Source organism: Echeneis naucrates, chromosome 13, assembly GCF_900963305.1.
Source record: "Echeneis naucrates chromosome 13, fEcheNa1.1, whole genome shotgun sequence".
NCBI classification, from domain to species: Eukaryota; Metazoa; Chordata; class Actinopteri; order Carangiformes; family Echeneidae; genus Echeneis; species Echeneis naucrates.
Window position 1 is genome coordinate 3,547,791 of NC_042523.1, and position 19,243 is coordinate 3,567,033.

Here is a 19,243-nt window from a genome sequence, read left to right on the forward strand (position 1 = left end):
TCCTAACCCTCCTTTTTCACTGAAACACAAAGCTCCATCATCTGAAACGCGCACACATTATTAGTCTCATGCTGGTTTTCCGCTGGACTTCGTGAGGTCCTATTTTCAACACAGGAGGCCAAGTACAAAACATACTGTATATTGAAGTTCAATTCAAGCGGTCAAGGAGGTACATTTGCCCCCACTGAGGCAATTAAAAATTACAAACAACAGAACACGCACAAATATACGCAAATTCTCTCGGTAGCGTTAGATTAATAAACATGTAGACTCTCAGAGTAAGAGAGAGACGGAATAAGAATGAGAGAGAGGGAGAGAGAGAGAGAGAGAGAGAGGTGCAATGAGAGAGCTTGACAGGATAATTGGTCAGAGCCCAGCTGGAGCTGCTGTCATCACTTCTCGCTCGCTCGCTTGACAGACTGTCTCTGGGAACAAAGGTGGACAAAGACAACAATAAAGACCTGATGATGGACCTGAATAATTTCAGGCCGGGGTAAGCTAATCCGTTCGCCATTCTAAAGTCAGGTTTTACTTTTAGTTGATAAAGTTCATCAAAAGGAGATGCTTGATTGTCTCTTCCTAACGAGTAAAACTTTATGTCAGCAGTGGGTGAGCTGTTACCAGCTCCGTAAGATTAGGGAAGCATTTGAACCAGTTTTAAGCTCATAGTTTAAGTTCTAAAGCACCGCCAGGCTGATTTTTCTTTTCTTTCCATCAACAGGTTTAATAAATCTAAGTCACTGGTTTGATCCTCAGTAGGTTTCTGTTAGTTAGTTAATTAGTTTTCTTTGCTTGTCCATTTTGCTTTGATTTTCTGACTTCACAGGTGAGAGAACTGCCCTGATGCCCTTGTTACCTACAGTTTTTTGAGTACTTGCTGTGTGTTGTCTTTGCTCATTTGTTTGCTTTTGAGAGGGTTAACCTCTCAAAAACAAATATCTCAACTATATCTTGATCTCTGCTGTTCCGTTGGGGTCTCTTTTTGGTCTTGTGGTGTTCCTGATATGTTCCTATGTTCGTGTCTGGTTTTGTTTTTATTAAAACAACTTTTTTAGGACTATCCCTTTAAGGTTTTATCCATTTGCTTTCAAAATAAAACTGAACAAATTACCATTTGGATCCAGATCTTGGCCAAGAGCTGACCTCCTTTAAACGTAAGTCTAAGTCTCTTTGCAGCTCCATCTCCTGATTGTGGCCTCAACCGTCTGTTGACTCAAACCCAAATCCTCACAGCTGGCAGTGCAGTTAGCCTTCAGCATGCTATCTACAAGCTAGCTTCTTAACACTTATTCTTGTCTGCTCAAAACAACAATGGACGCTACATTCACTAATCCCACTCATATATTGTTTCTACTATACATACTTACACTCATATAGTGATTATCGAAGAGTATTTTGGGTTCACTATCCTGTCTCAAGTCAACCTCAATATTTGACACCATTCTTCTCTGAGTCCTAAAACACATCTTCAGGAGAAGGTGACATATCCACACCAACCTCAAAAAAAGTAAAAAAAAAAAAAAAATACACACCATCTGCTATGTATGTCTGAATAGGTATAGGCTTATGTAGTGAGCTGCACACAGGGATTGGTTTAGTTTGAACAAACTTCAAAGAACACACAACTTAACTTAAAATAAATCCACTGGAATCATTTCAAGAGAACAGTACTGGGACGGTCTCATTGGAACTCAATCAAATGTCTTATGAAGAGGGATTATTAAAGGTTTGAAGTTTTCTTTCAAGTTGTACAGAAAAAAAAAACCCTGTGGTCTGCCACACTCTCAGAGGACGCCTTACAGGAAACATATCTGTATGGACAGGAATATGAACGGACCAAATATGTATTTAATTTTAATAATTGATGAGCTATTTTAGATTCATTATTTTGGACAGAAGGTAGACAGACACAAAAACAATTGTTCATCATCGCATTATTATAGGATTCAAAGTTGCTAATATTTGTCACATTAAATTTGTCCAGGTTTGCTTTTGTTTTCTTTGTCATTTTTTCCCCCCTGTGAATCTTCCTTGTCATGAAAGGCTGTTTATGTATGAATAAATAAAAGCCTCAAAGGTAACAGAGGAGCCAAATGTTGCATTTACATATTGGCCCAATGAAGCATCATGTAATCCATCTGTTTACTGTCTATCTTCCACCCCCTCTGGTCTCACTGAGCAACTATCGGACTGACTGCTGCCCTTCCTTTACTGTTGAATCGTTAATGTTAACTGACTACTTTGTTATGTTTTTACTCATTTTTTTTCTACCTTTTTTTCCTCAGTATATCAAGGATGCTGCACTTTAAAACCTGACAACCTGATGGTGATGAGTAGAGCTGAAATTTGTTTTTTTTTGTTGTTGTTCTTCTACCAGTGATCATACGGTGAGAGGAAGTAATTTGTTCAGTTCATCAGTGGTGGTTGGCTGAGGTGACTGAGTGATTGTGGTGGCCGTATATATCTTTAGCTAGTCCAACGCTGAAAATAAAATCCCAGGAAGAGAATCTTAAATGCTCCTCCACCACTTGCTCGCTTTCATAGTTCCTTGTGGTACAGTTCATATTTAAAGAAACACTAAACAATACTCTGCTCTCTACTGGCATTATAACTGATTGTCCATCGGTTCCTTTGTCTGCACGCAGCCTATTGCAGCAGCAGTGCTCGCTCTCAATAAGCATATTGAGAGAGAGCTGGGTAAAGGCAGCAATTACTGATAGAGAACTCTCCTTTCTATCATTGTGGTGAAAATCAATGAAAATAAGTGGGCGAGCCAGCGGCCCCAGGGGGAGGATCACAGAGCATCGTTATTTGTTTCACACAAACAAGGTTCCTCTGGATATACCATCTGGATACCTTTTATGGTTGTCAGACTCGTCTGCAGCCTTGACATTGAGCTGTACGCTGTGGGCTTGTGTCCACACTTCGTACCCAGAGAGTTTCACATTCCATCTCAGTTGTTGCAAACTTGCCAACTACATATGTTGTCATCTACTCTGCGAGAATCCAGACTTCACTCTCAACTTGAAACTGACAAGACTCTTCAAACTTTTACTCAGCTTGTGGGTCCTGCTACCAGAGGAAAACAAGACCTTAAAACCTGCTGCATGCCAGTCAAGAGATCTGGAGACATTAAACATATTAGTTCTATTGATTATGGGCTATTAAAACTTTTTAAACTAAAAAGCAGGACTTTATCCTCTGATTTTTTTGAGATAATTTAGTCTCCTTAGTCTTGAATAGAACACTATCTAGTCAAGCATGGCTTAATGGTTTTCCTAAATGTCCTAATGCACTTGCAGAGCGCTGTGGACTCTCCCCACTGCATCTGTATAATAGCACCTGCATCTGCAGACAGTATGTCCTCTGTGGCCCAAAACATCACTGCTGCTCTGTTCAGGCAGGCTTAGGCAGACAATTCTGCTCGAAACAGCAGGGGTGTAGAGGCCTGAGCACACAGACATTAAGCAGGTGCACACTTGTGCAAATGGGGCTATTAGCATAAATAAAACATATTGTGAATATGAAGAGCATAAATATACATGAACTCACACCCACACATATACTTTACATACTGTACAGGCATAAACACACACATGCTGTGTGAAGTATAGGGACATTTAAAAGCCACACATTCAAGTACAGGGTTGTAAGGAGGCAAAGGTACGATGTGTGGAGGACACTAGAATGCTCGTCTGCTGTTGCTCATCTGACACCTCAAAGATTGAGATTTTATTGGTGCAGAGAAGATGAGCTTCAGACAAGGAAAACAGGAACACAATCTATCACTCCCCTCAGTTATTTGATCAACAAGAAGAGCATTTGTGCTTTTTTTTTCCAGTGGATGTACAGTCAGGGTTATGTCAGGAAATGAAGAGGGACATTTTAAACAAGGTGGTAAGTCACCAGCCATCAAACACTTGGCTGGTGGATCATGCAAATGATAGTTAATAAGCGTCTTTTGAATGACTAGCCACTGTAGTCTGGAAAGTAAGAAGCAGCTCGTAGGTCTGATGGTTTTTAACCTACATTGTCATTGGTTGGAACAAAGCTGTAAAGAACGTTCCACTGCATCACTGACGCAAAGTCATACGAGAGCAACACATCGTAAGTGACGTGGGAGCCTTTCTGCATGAACCAATCAGACAGAGGAGATATTTTGCGTCAGTGTAGTTTGAAGTTCTGCAGTTCAGAGGGAAGGGCATCATCTAAGACAATGTTACTGCAGTCTGAGTGTCTGAATTTGTTCTGGGTATCGACTAAACAACTAAAAAAAAAAGAAAGGTTCAACCAAGTATATGTTTAGACTGTGAGGGGTCCATGTAAAAAAAGGAAAGAATTTAGATGGAAACTGTTATGCAATGCCTGCAAAGTAACATCATTGAACCCAGTTATTATTCAGTCTGGTATCAGCTGGGTTCAGTTGCTCTTGTCTCTCTGTGCTCATAGTATTTGAATTCAGCAAAGTTCAAAGTGAAGCTGTTCTCATTGACGACTTTTTCTGTTTCTGTTGTCTTGTAACACGACAAGTAGACAAAAACAAACAGGTCTGCAACTTGACCAGCCGTCACCTCCAAGATGCTGCCAAAACTCACTTTTTTTCAGATCATTTTATAGCTCAGGTGGTTTTTGGCTTATCTGTGACGTCAGTTACCCAGTAAGACTGACATTGAAATTTCCAGGGCTGCAGGCACAGTCCAGCCAAATATGTTTCAATGACAGCCTCAGTTTAAATAAATCTTTACCTCATACTTAAGCCATAATTAAACATGAGTTGTTACTTTTGCAACGCTGTTGTGAGTGAAAACTAAATTTTCCTTCCATGTCAAATTGAGGTTTATAGTAGATTGAGCTTTTAAAGCTGAAGCTAATCTCGTGGTGCTGAACATCTGGCCTCTGCTTCTTACATTTTACAGGTTGAGTTCATATGCAAATGCGGAACTCCTCGTCTTGCAGGAAAGGTGGCAAATTCATAAAGAAATCAAATTAATCATAGCCACAACAGTGCCATATGTAGACAGACATGCATGAAATTGCTGGGTGACAGAGTCATGAGTGCAGCATCGCACACAGCTCACAGACTGATTAGCTACAAATTTCAAACATCGGGATTTTAGGGAAACAGCCAAGAACATTTGACCCTCCGGATCCTGCAAAGTCTCAAAACATGAACAGAAACACCAGAACCGGCAGCCTCACCCTGTCATGCTCTGCTATGAGTGAGTAAAACATGAAGCTGAGGAGAAAAGCTCAGTATATCCCTTAACTCTTGGAAGATTACATTTTCTAAAACCTGAACTCAGCGGAGTTCTACTTACTGAAACAAGATCCATTCAAATCGACTATCAGATGTGTATCACTCACTGATGCCTTACAGCATTATATGATTACACAATCTTTGTGTTAATGTTAATAAATGATAAGAAAGCTAAATAATGGATTCAGCAGCCATAATGTGTCCATTACTTGCTCAACAAATTAGGCTTAAACTCCTGTGTCCTGAAATGAAGGGAACATCCACCAATCCATCCATTCATTAGTATTAATATTATGCTGCTCATCCATCAGGTTCTGGGGGTGCCAATCCCAGCTGACAAGTCACCAGGTGAAGGGAACATTATGAGGCAATCGCCAAATTATACCAACAGAAGGATATTGTACCTTTTTCTGAAGCCAAATTTTGAAACCAAAATTCAAAAGTAAACTATGAAATTAAAACAAGGACTTAAAAAAATAATAATAAATAAATAAATAAAAAAACTCACAAAGGGGCACTTGTTTTGTCAGACATGCATGTGACGTGCATGTGAAGCTGCAGATTTATTTGATGTCTTTTCAGACCTACGTGGTCTGAAAAGATTGTGATTTCTACAGTCCCACTTTCAAACAATATTCACTCTAATCTGATGTGCACGTCCTTTCATTATTGAGATGCTGTGGAGGCTTCACTAGAGGATGACTGGGCTGTTACTGTACGGCCTGTCTTTTAGGGTTTATCAGTCACACGGCCGATCATGAGTCTCCTGTATGAAGATGACTTTTTGAAACTTCCAATTTAATTAAAATATCCATTTATATGTCCCTTTGTGAATTATATTATTTATGCACTGGTTGTTTTATGTCTAGTCGGCACAGCCTTCCTCTCTCCCTCCCAAAGCGAACATTCTCTCTAACACTTTCCCTTTGTTGTGGCTCTTCTGTATCCAGATACACAGCAGCCATTCCAGACCTGAGCGTGCTGTTTCAAACTGATCGACTGGTCTGGTTTTACATTTGAGATGCGTAACAGTGAGGTAATGATGAAGTTAATCACTTACCTTTCTGTCATCTGGTGGCCAGGTCAATCCTTTCTGACATCTGAAACCATAACAACAATGAAATGGGAAATGAGTGAAATTGCTGATAAGAACCATCCTTCTTAAAAAACACAGTTTCACCCAGTTCTAAGCATTTATACTACATTTACTAACCATGTTCTGCCAAAGTCTCTGTCTCTCCCAGTTCCTCTCCTCTCTCTCCCTGTCCTCATCCTGCAGGTGGTGACTCATCACCATCCCATGTTCCTGCAACACCTGCTGCTCCCATATTTCATGAATTCTATACTACAGCTCAACTCCATGAACTTCATGCAGCAACATGTTCCTGCCTATACCCTCCCCCCGATGCCTGTCTCTCTCTCTCTCTCTCTCTCTCTCTCTCTCTCTCTCTCTCTCTCCCACTCTCAACCCAACCGGTCGAGGCAGATGGCCGCCCCCCCTGAGCCTGGTTCTGCTCGAGGTTTCTGCCTCTTAAAGGAAGTTTTTCCTTGCCACTGTTGCCAAGTGCTTGCTCATCAGGGGATCTGTTGGGTCTCTTTAAATAAATTTATAAAGAGTTTGGTCTAGACCTGCTCTATATGTAAAGTGCCTTGATGTAACTTTGTTATGATTTGGTGCTATACAAATAAATCTGATTTAAATTTGATTTGAAAGTTTTTAGTAATTATTATGTTATTTGTTGCTCTCATGAGAATATGGGTTTGTGTGGCTTTTTTTTTTTTGTGTGTGTGTGTGTAGGCAAGGAACATGTTCCCCAGTACAGGCTAATAATAGAGGTCTATGGCATATATGAAGATACAACAGTATAGCAGATAACAGTTGGATATTGTGCCCAACTTCCAGGCCCTGGAAATAGTTTGTTTGGTTTTTCCGATGAATTTGAAATGAATATCCTTTACTAACTTTATTAGCAACTTTGAAAAAGAGTCAGTAATATCTTGCATAACCAAAGAAACCCAAAATACCCCAAACAGATCCAAAACTGCAGGATTTAGACACTTATTGGAACAAATTAGCCTGCACGTCTTTATCCGTCAACATTTCATAACAGTACATAATAAGAAGGTGGGGGAAATGAGATGCAAATGAAAATATGATTCAAATCGGATGCCACGAGAATAGAGTTGAGCCCGCTGAATCATCACCAAGCCGATTCTAATTTGATCTTTTCACATTCGTTGCCACACTGCATCTCCTTGCAGTGAAGAAATGCCGAAGGTGAAAACAGAAGCATAAATTACACAGGGCAGTTTTATTCCATCTAAGTTTGTCTGTCTGATAGACGACTTTAAGACTGACGGAGGGATGTGGCGAGATGGAGAGCGATTCGAGGAGAGACAGAGTAAAGATGCTGAGAGAGTGCAATTCAAAACAAAATGAGCAAAATATGGATTGATCAATCAGCCATGGAGATGGATCTCCTCTTCTATCCCTTCCATCCACATCAGTCAATCTTGCGCTTATCTGCTCTTCCCTTCCCACTCGTAATTCTCCTTTCCTTAACGTATTGTGAAGGAAATCTCATCAGATAGCACAGATTATCCAAACCTTTTTGCCTTCTGTCTGCCTCTGATTGAAAGTGGCCTACTTGAGTTTTAAAAGCCAGCTGGCTACTTCGATCTGGAGATTGAATCACCAAAATTACACAAAGCGATCATTGTGTATGTGTGTGTCTGTTCCGATGTGCTTGAGCTTTCACAAAGTGGTTCTCATTTGGAAAGGTGTCATTTTTAGGATTTGGATCAGATAAAGAGGTGAAGTTTTTAGTGGAGAGCGTGTGTTAAAATTGAGCCTGGATAAAAAGGCTTCAGGTGCAACGTGAAGTGAGGTTATGCATATTTTTTTGTCAGTAATAAAGCATTACAGTTCTATATCTGACCCTGTGATTGCCTGTTTGCTCACTCTTTCTCTTGCTTTTTCAGGAAGCATCAGGGAAGACGAATCTTCCGCCAGAAGCAATTGATTGGGTTGGTGGTGAGTTTTTCAGATACTAGACTGAAACAAATTTAGCCTGAATTGCTCATTCTCACTTTCTCTCATCCCTCTTGTGTTCCTCTTTCATTAGTTTGGTTTATTTTTTCCACTCAGCAGTTTCATTTATCCAGACAACTTGTTTGTCCAGCCCATCCCACAAATGTTGAACTGGATGGAGATTAACACTGGTTGTGCTGGTTTTTGTGCTTTTGAGACGGTTCCTGATTCATTTTTGCAGTGTAGCAGTGGGACAACATTTTGTAAGGTTTCCCACAGAACCTATACTGTATCAAAGCATCACACAGTCTAGTGCTGTTGCCCCACAACAAGAAGGTCACGGGTTCAGTTCCTGGGCCTGGGGCCTTTCTGTGCAGTTTGCATATTCTCCCTATGCTCGGGTGGGTTTCTTCCAAGTGCTCCGGTTCCCTAAGGTTGATTGGTGACTCTAAATTGCCTGTAGGCCTGTGTGTGAGTGGTTGTTGGTCTCTGTCTGTCTCTTGTGTGTTGGCCCAGTGTGAGCTGGGATTGGCTCCAGCACCCCCCGGGACCCAGAAACAGAAAAGCGGTAGAAGATGGATGGCTGGATGGAACTGCCAATTTGGTCCAAATTTTATTGGCATGTAAAATAGTGACATTGAAGATAGGAAATAACTTTCTTTTGTTTAGATCTAAATGTTTGTTGAGTATTCAGTTACCACATGCACAAACTGACAACACAAAACAGCATGCTCACAAAATCTTGGCTTTGATTCTTATCCCACTGTTGATGAGATCTATTTCATTCAATCCATGTATCACATTATTATCATTTCTCTGTACATTTCACTCCGACTTCATCAAAGTTTCTGATGTGTCTCTGTTTCTCGTGTGTGTAAATTGCCTTCATTATCTGATTTCTGAGTTACCACTGCAGACCACATTTCAGCTGTCTCAAGTCTATTGGCTTTCTTGACAGCTCCATGCTCTAGTCATCTTATTGTCAGTGACATAAGAAAAAAAAAAGCTCCCTCTGAAATTCCACATTCATGTAAGTGTAAGTGTAAGTGTAAGAATCATCATCCCATCTTGACCGATGAAGGATTATAAAACTATATTTCAGCACACACACACACACACTAGACAAGCACTAATAGGAAAGCTGAGTGAGATGTTTCAATGCTTCTTCTAGCAGTGACCAGAGCTGTCTGATCTCATCATCTGTAGACTTCACCCCATGTAAACAAGCACTGTTTGGCATCGTTATGCTATGGCTCTCTCCTCTGTGTGCCATTATTAGAGACCCTTTTACAGTTGATGGTAGAAAACAAGCAGGGGGTGCTCTGAAAAGTTCAAGCAGACTTTGATGAAGTAAAGCTTGAGTGCTGCAGGGAGGTGTGGATACAAGGGAGGGCTAGTACTCTTTTATTGTGTGGTTTTCCTTTTAAAAGTTGGAATATGGGCTAATGGAATGCAGTAGAGGAGGTTTTTATTGTTTGATGACGGTGTATAGTTTCAAATGCAAGGAAAGAAGTAATCAGGAGAAGTGCTGAGGCATGAATGTATGAGCATTTCGACCTACAGACAGGAGGGCTGGACCCACACACATCACATATGGAGCACACAAATGCCCACACCTACATCCACATAGCCACCAGGCGTTGACAAATAAATTCAAATGTTTGTTATATTGTCCATCATTCATAAAAATGCATAGTTACACTGTCTGCAAATCATAAAACTGACACAAAACGTGTGGGCCGTTTGTGGGCCAGGTTTAATGAATAATGATAATAAGAGACAGATAATAATGAATAATGAATGTTAATGAATTTGTTTGGGGACAGAAACAGAAAAATATACTGCAAATATATCTTGTTTGTATTTATTGTGATAACAAATCTGCATTTTACGTGACTGCTAAGATCAAAATACAACTACTCAGTCAATTTGGATTTAAAAAGGTCAAGTACTTGTAATTGGTGAACTAGTTAACTTGGTTTCTTGTCATTATGATTAGCAACAGACTAATTGCGACACAAACATCCTTTCAACCAACCTCCTGCAATTTGTATGATGACCATTATGCATATCCTTTTCAGCCATTCCTCCCCACTCATTATCTGGGGTTTTCTATTCACCTTAATTTTCACGGAAGCACAGAGGCAAGACAAAACGTAGCCAGCCTCTGGTTTTTTGTGTGACACTCTTGACCACTGTGTAGCTATTAGCTAACTTGTGTCTACCACAGCTACAGAGATATTTGTGTTTTGTTTTTTTCTTGGTTAAATAATGGCTTCAAGGAAGACTGGGGTCTCTTGTGTGGTTAGGGGCTATAATAATAACTGGCATATATGTAAAGTCATATCCACTTGTTTTTTTTCTTTATCTAGTTACAGACTACTGTGCCTTGATTTTGTTATTAGTTTTACATATGATATACATACATAGATAATGTGTATGTTTACATTAACTAAACAATTACAGTTTATGAGAAAGAGTGTTTCTTGAATGAGCCCGCTTTATTCTGAACAGTTTATGTATGTCACCTCTATTTTTCATTAATTCTTCTATTTTTGTGATTATATTTCAAGAACTGAATGGTACCAAAAGATTTTCAGATTTGCTTTGACTGGGCAGTACATCAGATTTGTACTGGAACTGGTACTGTCAGTCGGTAAGCGTCTGAGGATACGGTATCAGCCTCCCATCTTGTTTTTTTAAGGTTTCTTTATAGCATACCCGCGACCCTGTTGATAAACATTAGCTTGCACTGGAAGTGCTGCACAAAAACACTGAAAGTTGTCACTATTTACTTCCGTGTTTGAAAATAAGGTGGATATGGATGACTATAAACTGAGGTCATCACTAAAATTGAAAACACAAATTTTCTATAACTTAATCCATTTTCTGTCTTTTGCCACAAGCAAAATTGCAGGATGACAGTTGATTGTGTACTTTTTATTTTACTATACACTCTGAAATGGCATGGATTATGAAGGGAGCAGTGAGTGATTTCAAACAGATTCCCTACAAGTCCAGATGACACCTTCAAATAAAAAGTGGGAGACCAACTGATTTGGTGCTGAAAAGGGGGTTAAACAAGCCTCTTTTTCTTTTTGGGTGTAAACATCAACATTGTCTTGTAAAACGAGTATCCTTTTATGCGTAATGTGTCCATATAAAACCTCTCTGTGGGTCATTTGGTGCATTAATTGTGTTAATTGAAGCCCTCCAACAGCATACAAAAACTCTGGCCTCAGTACTGACAAACCGTTGCTGGAAAGGAAAAGCCTTGCGAGAAAAACCATCCTAGGAGATTTCCAAATTTCAGATCCACCTCAAGCTCATTGTAAGGTACACTTTAACAAGAAAATTAACAGGTTAAGGTGCAGCACACCACTAAGTTCTACAGGAAAAATAGTTGAAAATTGAAGGCTCTAGACCAATTTATTGTCATCTGCATGTTTGTGCATGTATAAATATAAGTAAAAAAATATCCACAATTATGATTCCTATACTAAAATGAAAGTATGCACAAGTTGTCATCAAAGTAGCACAGAGGATCAGTCATGTCAACAATGCTGACAGAATGCTGTTGGCTGAGGAAAGGTTCATAAGGTTCGAGATTTAATAGCGCTCTTAATCAGCACTTTACTTTGTGGTCTGGTTTGGTCTGGCCATTCAGCGAGTCACTCTCCTCATCAGCTCTTAATTGGTCCATTGGAGATATTTTTTTGAAAATGGAAGAAAAGAGCTACTTGCTGCTGGAAAACCAGAACAATTTCACCCTTTACAACTTGTTCCCCCTTCGATGTCGTTTCCTGTGGTATCGCATGACAATACCTGACACGTACAGGACTCAGCAATTACATTCTTTGTATAACTGCGGGGGACTATGGCAAAAATAAGAAAAGCAAAAAGCCTTCCCACAAAAAAAAATGAAAGGTAAATAAATCCATTTAAAAACCTGGATAACACGACAATACGAGTATCACAACTGTGACTCATTACTATTATCATCCTGTCACAGCAGCCTGTCTAACTGCACTGTTGCAGCTCATTAACCCCCCTCACATGTTCCCTGCACCTCTCTAGCTGATTATCTCTGGTTGCCAATGAGGCAGCAAATACATACAGCCTGCTGCTTAAAATGTAGGTGAATATATCAGGCCCTGATATGCACAGCTGTGCATCAACATGATCTATTGCATCTTTATTTCTCAAAGCAGTATTCATAAGCATATAAATAAGCCTAAACAGTGAATATATTTTTTTCTTGAATTTCATTTGTGTAATAGGGGGGAATATGTTTCAAAATCTGTCAGTTAGAGTTGAAGCAAATTCGGCAATAGTTGAAAATTTCAATTGTAGAGCAGAGCTGCAAGTTTTTTACTCAAGAAACGAGAAAAATCGGAAACTATGAGCAGGCGTGTGAAGGACTTTCCACACGTAAATTGATCTGCAAATTCTGAAAGCTCAGTTTACATTTCAAATGAGGCTTTTTCTAAAGCAAATAAATAGCTCACCTGTTAAATAAGTGTTTAAATAGATGTATGTACCTGGGCAGACATGAAAATCTTGATGTTTTAATTTCAATATTCTGCATAATGTTCAAATTTCAGCATACAGCCAGAGTAAAGCTGAGATTCCACCAAACTCTCTAAAATGAAAAACATATAGGTACCAGACTTTATTGCCCGTGGGAATTTTATACATAAATATCAGAGCAGTAATATTTCCACCTTAATGTCAGCTTGGAAATGTCTCTGGTTCCCTTGAACAATATGACAGTACCATTCAAGCCTTTAACGCTGACAAGAAAATGTATCATAGTGAAGTCGGTTGGGGGGAGGACCCTCTTTATTCCAAGAGAAAACTGAGAAAACTGAGAAAACTTGCGGTTGTGGCAAACCAGGACACTGTATTCATGAAACGATGCTAGAGTCTCTGGATGTGTATAATGGATATGATCACATGACCACTCTGAGCTGAGCTGAGCTGGTTCCACATATCTTTCGTTGCGATCTTTTTTAATTACATTTTTCATACACATATATACTGTCTAGACTGGTGATGACAGTGCTTTTGAAGACCTACATAAAATGTTTTTCCTCTTGCGGACAACAAAGTACATCTAATTTAATCTAATGTAATGTAATCTAATCTCTTATTTGTTTTGGTGTCTTCCATTATGTAGGTGCTGTGCTTCCTTCTTTCATCTATAGATCATTCCATCTACAGGCCTATATAACATTTAATAACGGCCCCTCCAAAAAAACAGTGTTGGCATACAGTGGGTCGGGAAAGTATTCAGACCCCTTAAATTTTTCACTCTTTGTTACATTGCAGCCATTTGTTAAACTCTTTTAAGTAAATTTTTTTCCTCATTAATACACACAGCGACCCATTTTGACAGAAAAAACACAGAAATGCAGACATTTTTACAAATTTATTCAAGAGCAAAAACTGAAATATCATAAGTATTCAGACTCTTTGTTGTGACACTTGTATATTTAACTAACTATTTAACACGCCATCCTTGAGATTGTGCTGCACCTTCATTGGATTCCAGCTGTGTTCAATCAAATTGACTGCACTTGATTAGGAAAGCTACACACCTGTATATATAAGACCTTCCAGCTCACATGTCAGAGAGATCTGACCATGGTTACAAAAGTATTTCTGTTGCACTTAAGGTTCCTAAGAGCTCAGTGGCCTCTATAATCTTAATATGGAAGATGTTTGGGAAGACCAGAACTCTTCCTATAGCTGGCCATCCTAAATGAAGCTGAGCAATCGGGGGAGAAGAGCCTTGCTGAGAGAGGTAAAGAAGAACCCAAAGATCGCTGTGGCTGAGCTCCGGAGATGCAATGGGGAGATGGGAGAAAGTTCTAGAAAGTCAGCCATCACTGTAGCCCTCCACCAATCAGTGCTTTATGGCAGAGTGGCCCAACTGCCGTCTGAACAGGTGGGGTGATTCAGGAGCAGAGTGTCTGTATATTAAAAAGTGTTTTGCCACACAGATGGCTATAAAAACATATCCAGTAAAACTGTGATGGATTCAAGTTTTAAAAGTGTCTCCAAATACACCTGCATCCCCTGACTAGAGCCCATAGTCACACCCGCAGCAGAGATGTGAATGCCCTCTCCAGTAATGCCGTTAAGTAGTCAGAGCTTGTTCAGTTAAAACCAGGGTGAGCCTAAAGACCTGTAGTGTATGTTCATTCTACACCCACAAACTTCATCCGACTGAGTACCTTGCCCTCTCTCCCTTTCCTCATACTCTGACAACACCTTCTGTCTATCCATCCTCACTCTGTCTGCAATACACCCTCCCACTCTCTCTGACATGAGAAGTCCATTCCTGTGCGGCCAATGCTTTCCCTGACTCCATTACAGTGAGCCTGCTGGTGCTCATCATCAGCCGCAGCCCTCCCGTGCCAAAGGCAGAGCGCTTTTTCACTGAGTACTGTGCTGTGTGCGAGAGAGAAAGATGACGAGCTGCTTTTGTCTTTCTCGACTGGTCTGAGTGCCCTATGTTTTAGCGTGCCCGTGTATGTGTGAGTCAGGGTAAGTGGTCCATACGTTACGCGTGTTACGTGAGACTTATGAATGCATGCGTGCATTACTCCATGTGTGTGTCTCTTGTGACTGGCTTAATCTGAATACACACTAGCCCTTGGGGGATCACCCCCCCATGAGGACCACAGACCTATCCTGTTTTTGACGGTTTGGGGATCAATTTAGGAACAATTTTGTTTCATTAAGGGAAGCTGTTAAGATAAAAGGTTTGTAAATCTTGTGTTTTAATAAATTGTCCATGCGGAGATATAGACACAAACCTGTGTGTGTGTGTGTGTGTGTGTGTCTGTGAGTGTCAGGTTGATCCTGTTTTGATTTCTGCCATATCTTCTTCATGAATGATTCAAAGGGCTGCAAATAGAAAATAGTCTCTCTGCCCACTTTCCATCTATGAAGTCCGAACACATTCACACTCACAAACACACAGACACACACACACACACAATGAAAATTCCATCTCCCGTGGCATATGCTGTTATAGAAGTGTGTGTGAATGTGAATTTGTGGAGTTTCTGCGTGTTTGCTGAGTGTGAGTGAGACTCCATCCTCTCAAGCGTGCACATGTGATTGTACACATTTGTGTGCGGATTCTAAGCTGTTTGTGTGTCTGTGTGAGGCTGATCAGAGAGGCAGCCCCAGGCTGTGGCCAGATCAGATTGAGTTGGCGGTGCAGAGCAGAGAGCAATGATCAGAAGAAGATGCTCAGCCTTAATCTGATTGTAGCTGCTAACCCTAACCCAACTCTGCACTTTTCGACTGGCTGACAGGAGAAGTCTGCAACCATGGATGGATATACAGGTCAAACACTAACCACTAATGCAAATAAAGGTACTCTTTACACTTGTGAGACTGAAACAATCCCTTTTGTAGCATCAGTAACCAACAATCCGAAACAGAAGAATATTCAGTTTACTGGAAATAACACAGAAAGAAACATTAAAAAGAGAGGCAGTGCTCTTTTAACCTTGGAAAATATCCTCACAATTAAAAGTCAATGGCTTAATTTACAGTTTAATGTCATGTTAATAAGAACCCCATCTGGAGCATTTTTCAATGTGATTTAAGACAATTTTTTATAAATCCTATCTATCTATTCATTAGTGTGCTCCCTATCTTCCATATTGCAATACTGTACAGTAAAAAGTCATACAGAAGCATAGCATTAGCCTCACACACTATTTTAAGAGCTGCCATTTGGAAGCCTCCAGTTTGTAATTTAAAGCAAAGCCAAGAGCGTCTTTTTTGAAACCAGAGGAAATGAGGTTTTGATGAAAGGGTGGTGCTGAGAAGGAGCGAGGTCCAGACCCAAAGAGCTTGGTGACCATTAACGTCCATAAATTCTGGTGAACTTGGTCCAAATGGTAGAATACTCTTATCACCTAATTGCATATGTGTCCAGCTTTGACAAAATATTACGTGTGAAGTAACAATATCCTTGCAGGCTTAATGCAGATGGAGTTACTGTGTTTTGCCCTACAGATTACGAAAGCCTGGCTGTTCATTAACTGTGTTACCCACTTGGGGCATTACCATACACTTTAGTATAAAATATTGACAACATTGTGTTTAAAGACTGGTTGTGTATATTTAAGGTTATGTAACCTTGCAGGGTGTTCACAGGAACTCAGTTGTCAGTTACCTTAATTTATAGCACTTGGATATAAGATTATTCCATTATCTTCATATCACTGACAACATTAGGATTTTTCTCCAAGCTAAATGAATACAGTATAGGTCAGTGAGTGCTCAGTCAGTGTGTCATGTGCAGCCATACCTGAGTGAGTATGACTGTCCTTTTCATTCATTCATTCATCTTCTACAGTTTATCCATTTCCGCGTTGCATCTTTGGACGGTGGGAGGAAACTGGAGAACCCGGAGGAAACCCACATAGGCACGGTGCAAAGTGTAAACAGAAAGGCCCCAGGCCAGGAACCTAACCCATGACCTTCTTGTTGTGGGGCAACAGTCTAAACCAATATTCCACCGTGTCCTTCATTGCATCTAATGATAATAATATTGATCATAATAATATAGAAATAAAATTCAGAAAAAAATCGAATTAAATTAAATTATATAAAACAGTGTACACACTGTTTATTTATCTAGGATCACAAGACAGGAGTTTAACAATTATAACTCTTCACTATATTGCAAAAAAAAGAGAACGCTCACAGATTTTCTGTGGTCTCAAACTCGCAACAAAGATTTGGAAATAATGCTGTATAACACACTGCAGGATATTGCTGAGATTATTGTGGCAGAGGGAGCAATTTAGAATCAACAATCTCATTTCACATGCTCTCACAGGGAACCCGAGTTAAACAAAATGGAGACTGGTTGTGAAATAAAAAAAAGAAAGAAAAAACACCATAAAAACTTATGTCACCACTGTGTTCAAAACTTAATGCTGGTGCGCCTCTAAAATAGAAAGTAATGAATCAGAGAAGGCTGGCTCTCAAATTTGGAAATCTTGCAAACTCCACAGTGCTAGAAGCTCATCTTATTCAGCAATAGAAGAAAACATGAACAACCCCAGGTTTCTCTTCAGTACCGTAGCCAGACTGACAAACTCAAGGCCCAGTTGAACCACTGATTCCTTATACTCTCAGGAGCGATGACTTTATAAGCTCTTTTGAACAAATAAAATGATAACAATCTGAGAAAAAAAATCCATGAGCTCCGACTCACAGCTGGCAATGATCTGCCAAGTACAGAAACTTCTGAATCAACTGCAACATCTGTTTTGTATTTGAATTCTTTTTAACCTTTAAATCTCTCAAAGTCAGTTTCTATAGTTTCATCATCTAACTAATGAACTTGTCTTTTATACCCGATACCTACCAGGCTATTTAGAGACGTTTTCCTCTAATGAACATGTACATTATGGATCCAATCAATGTGGATTTATCTTTAGGTCATGTACCACAATCTGTTGTTATTAGACTCCTGTTTGAAAAAAAAAAAAAACAAGACAAAAACAACCTTTGATGGTTGATATTACTGAGAAGGTAAAAGACAGGTCGCAGGGGCTGCTGGAGCTAATCCCAGCTCACTCTGGGTGAGGGTTACCCTGGACCTGGACAGGTCGCCAGAGACACACAGAGACACAGAGACCAACAACTGTTCACGCTCAGACGTACAGACAATTTAGAGTCACAGTTAACCCAAACATGATGTCGTTGGACGGTGGGAGGAAACCCAAGCAGGTAAGGGGAGAACATGCAGACTCCGCACAGAAAGGACCGAGGCCGGGAACCAAACCCACAACTTTCTAATTGCCCAATCAGTTGCATGATACTCAATTTCATTAGAAAAGATGCTCTTATTCCTATGGGCAGGTTTTGCACTTTTTCCAGAGTGTACTGGACACTGCAGCAACCACTTTAAGCTATGTAATATCATTCTTTCATGCTACCTTGTGTTCGTTATTAAAAATCGTATTGCACTGGAACTCGTTTTTATTACACAAACTTGTTTTGTGACATTTTCACATTTACTTTAATCTACAAATCAGTTAATTTTTTAAGCTTTGCAAGTGTTGGTTGCAGATTGCATCAGTGATGCGATTTTTGTATTTATCACAGATTACCAAAATTTTTCTAAATCCCTGAAAAGCAGAAGAATATTAACATTATACAGGAGCATTGATAATAATGTTCATAACACTGCCAACTGTGATCTTGGTAAGATGGAAATCCTGAGTAGTGAAGCAGGAAAATGAATCCAAGAATTTAGGCAAAGGATGAGGAAAATGAGGAAACAAGTAAACAAACAAACAAACAAGCAAACAAAAAAACACACTAAGGCAAAACATAGAATTGAGGAACGCTGGAAAGCTTGTTACAGAATTAAACAAAGACAAACAGAGACAGGCAATTCAGGGAAAGGGCAGATATATATGAGTGAGAGGAAGACAATAAGTCACACATGAAGCACAGTAGGATGGGGCAGACGATCAGACAGGTGGGAGGAAAGACAAAAACCAGGACAGGAAGACACCTGGAGCAGGAACTGGATGTGAAAGAAAGATGATTTTATTGAATGTTGCTTTTAATAGATTCAGATAAATTATTAGAAGTGTTGTGGTTTATGTGTTATATTATTATATAAAATCTGCTCAGGCTGACAATGTTATATGCTGTTTTGTACTGAATAAGTATATCCAGTGTATGCATAAAACTGTCAGGACTTTCTGGTAATTAGGGCACCGGGGTTCGAACACAAACATAGATTGTGGAGATGTGGTGGAGAATTAACCAGTTTATTGGTAACAGAGGAATCAGGTGAGAGCTGATTGTGGGGGATCCATGGAGAGTAGTGGACTCTGATGCGCAGAAGTGGAGAAGTGGAGTGGAGTCTTGGATGGCAACGAAGCAGGAATGTGGAGGAA

General features: G+C 39.8%; 1 protein-coding gene across 3 annotated transcripts in view; it reads right to left on the minus strand.

The window, feature by feature from the left end:
* Nucleotides 1-19,243, minus strand: part of LOC115053502 (leucine-rich repeat and fibronectin type III domain-containing protein 1-like protein) — a 365,739-nt gene that overhangs the window by 283,037 nt on the left and 63,459 nt on the right. For all 3 annotated transcript variants that reach the window (XR_003841448.1, XR_003841450.1, XM_029518263.1), the window contains exon 2: nucleotides 6,318-6,357. The gene's annotated coding sequence lies outside the window, so the exon portion shown is untranslated. The remainder of the gene's footprint in view (nucleotides 1-6,317; nucleotides 6,358-19,243) is intronic.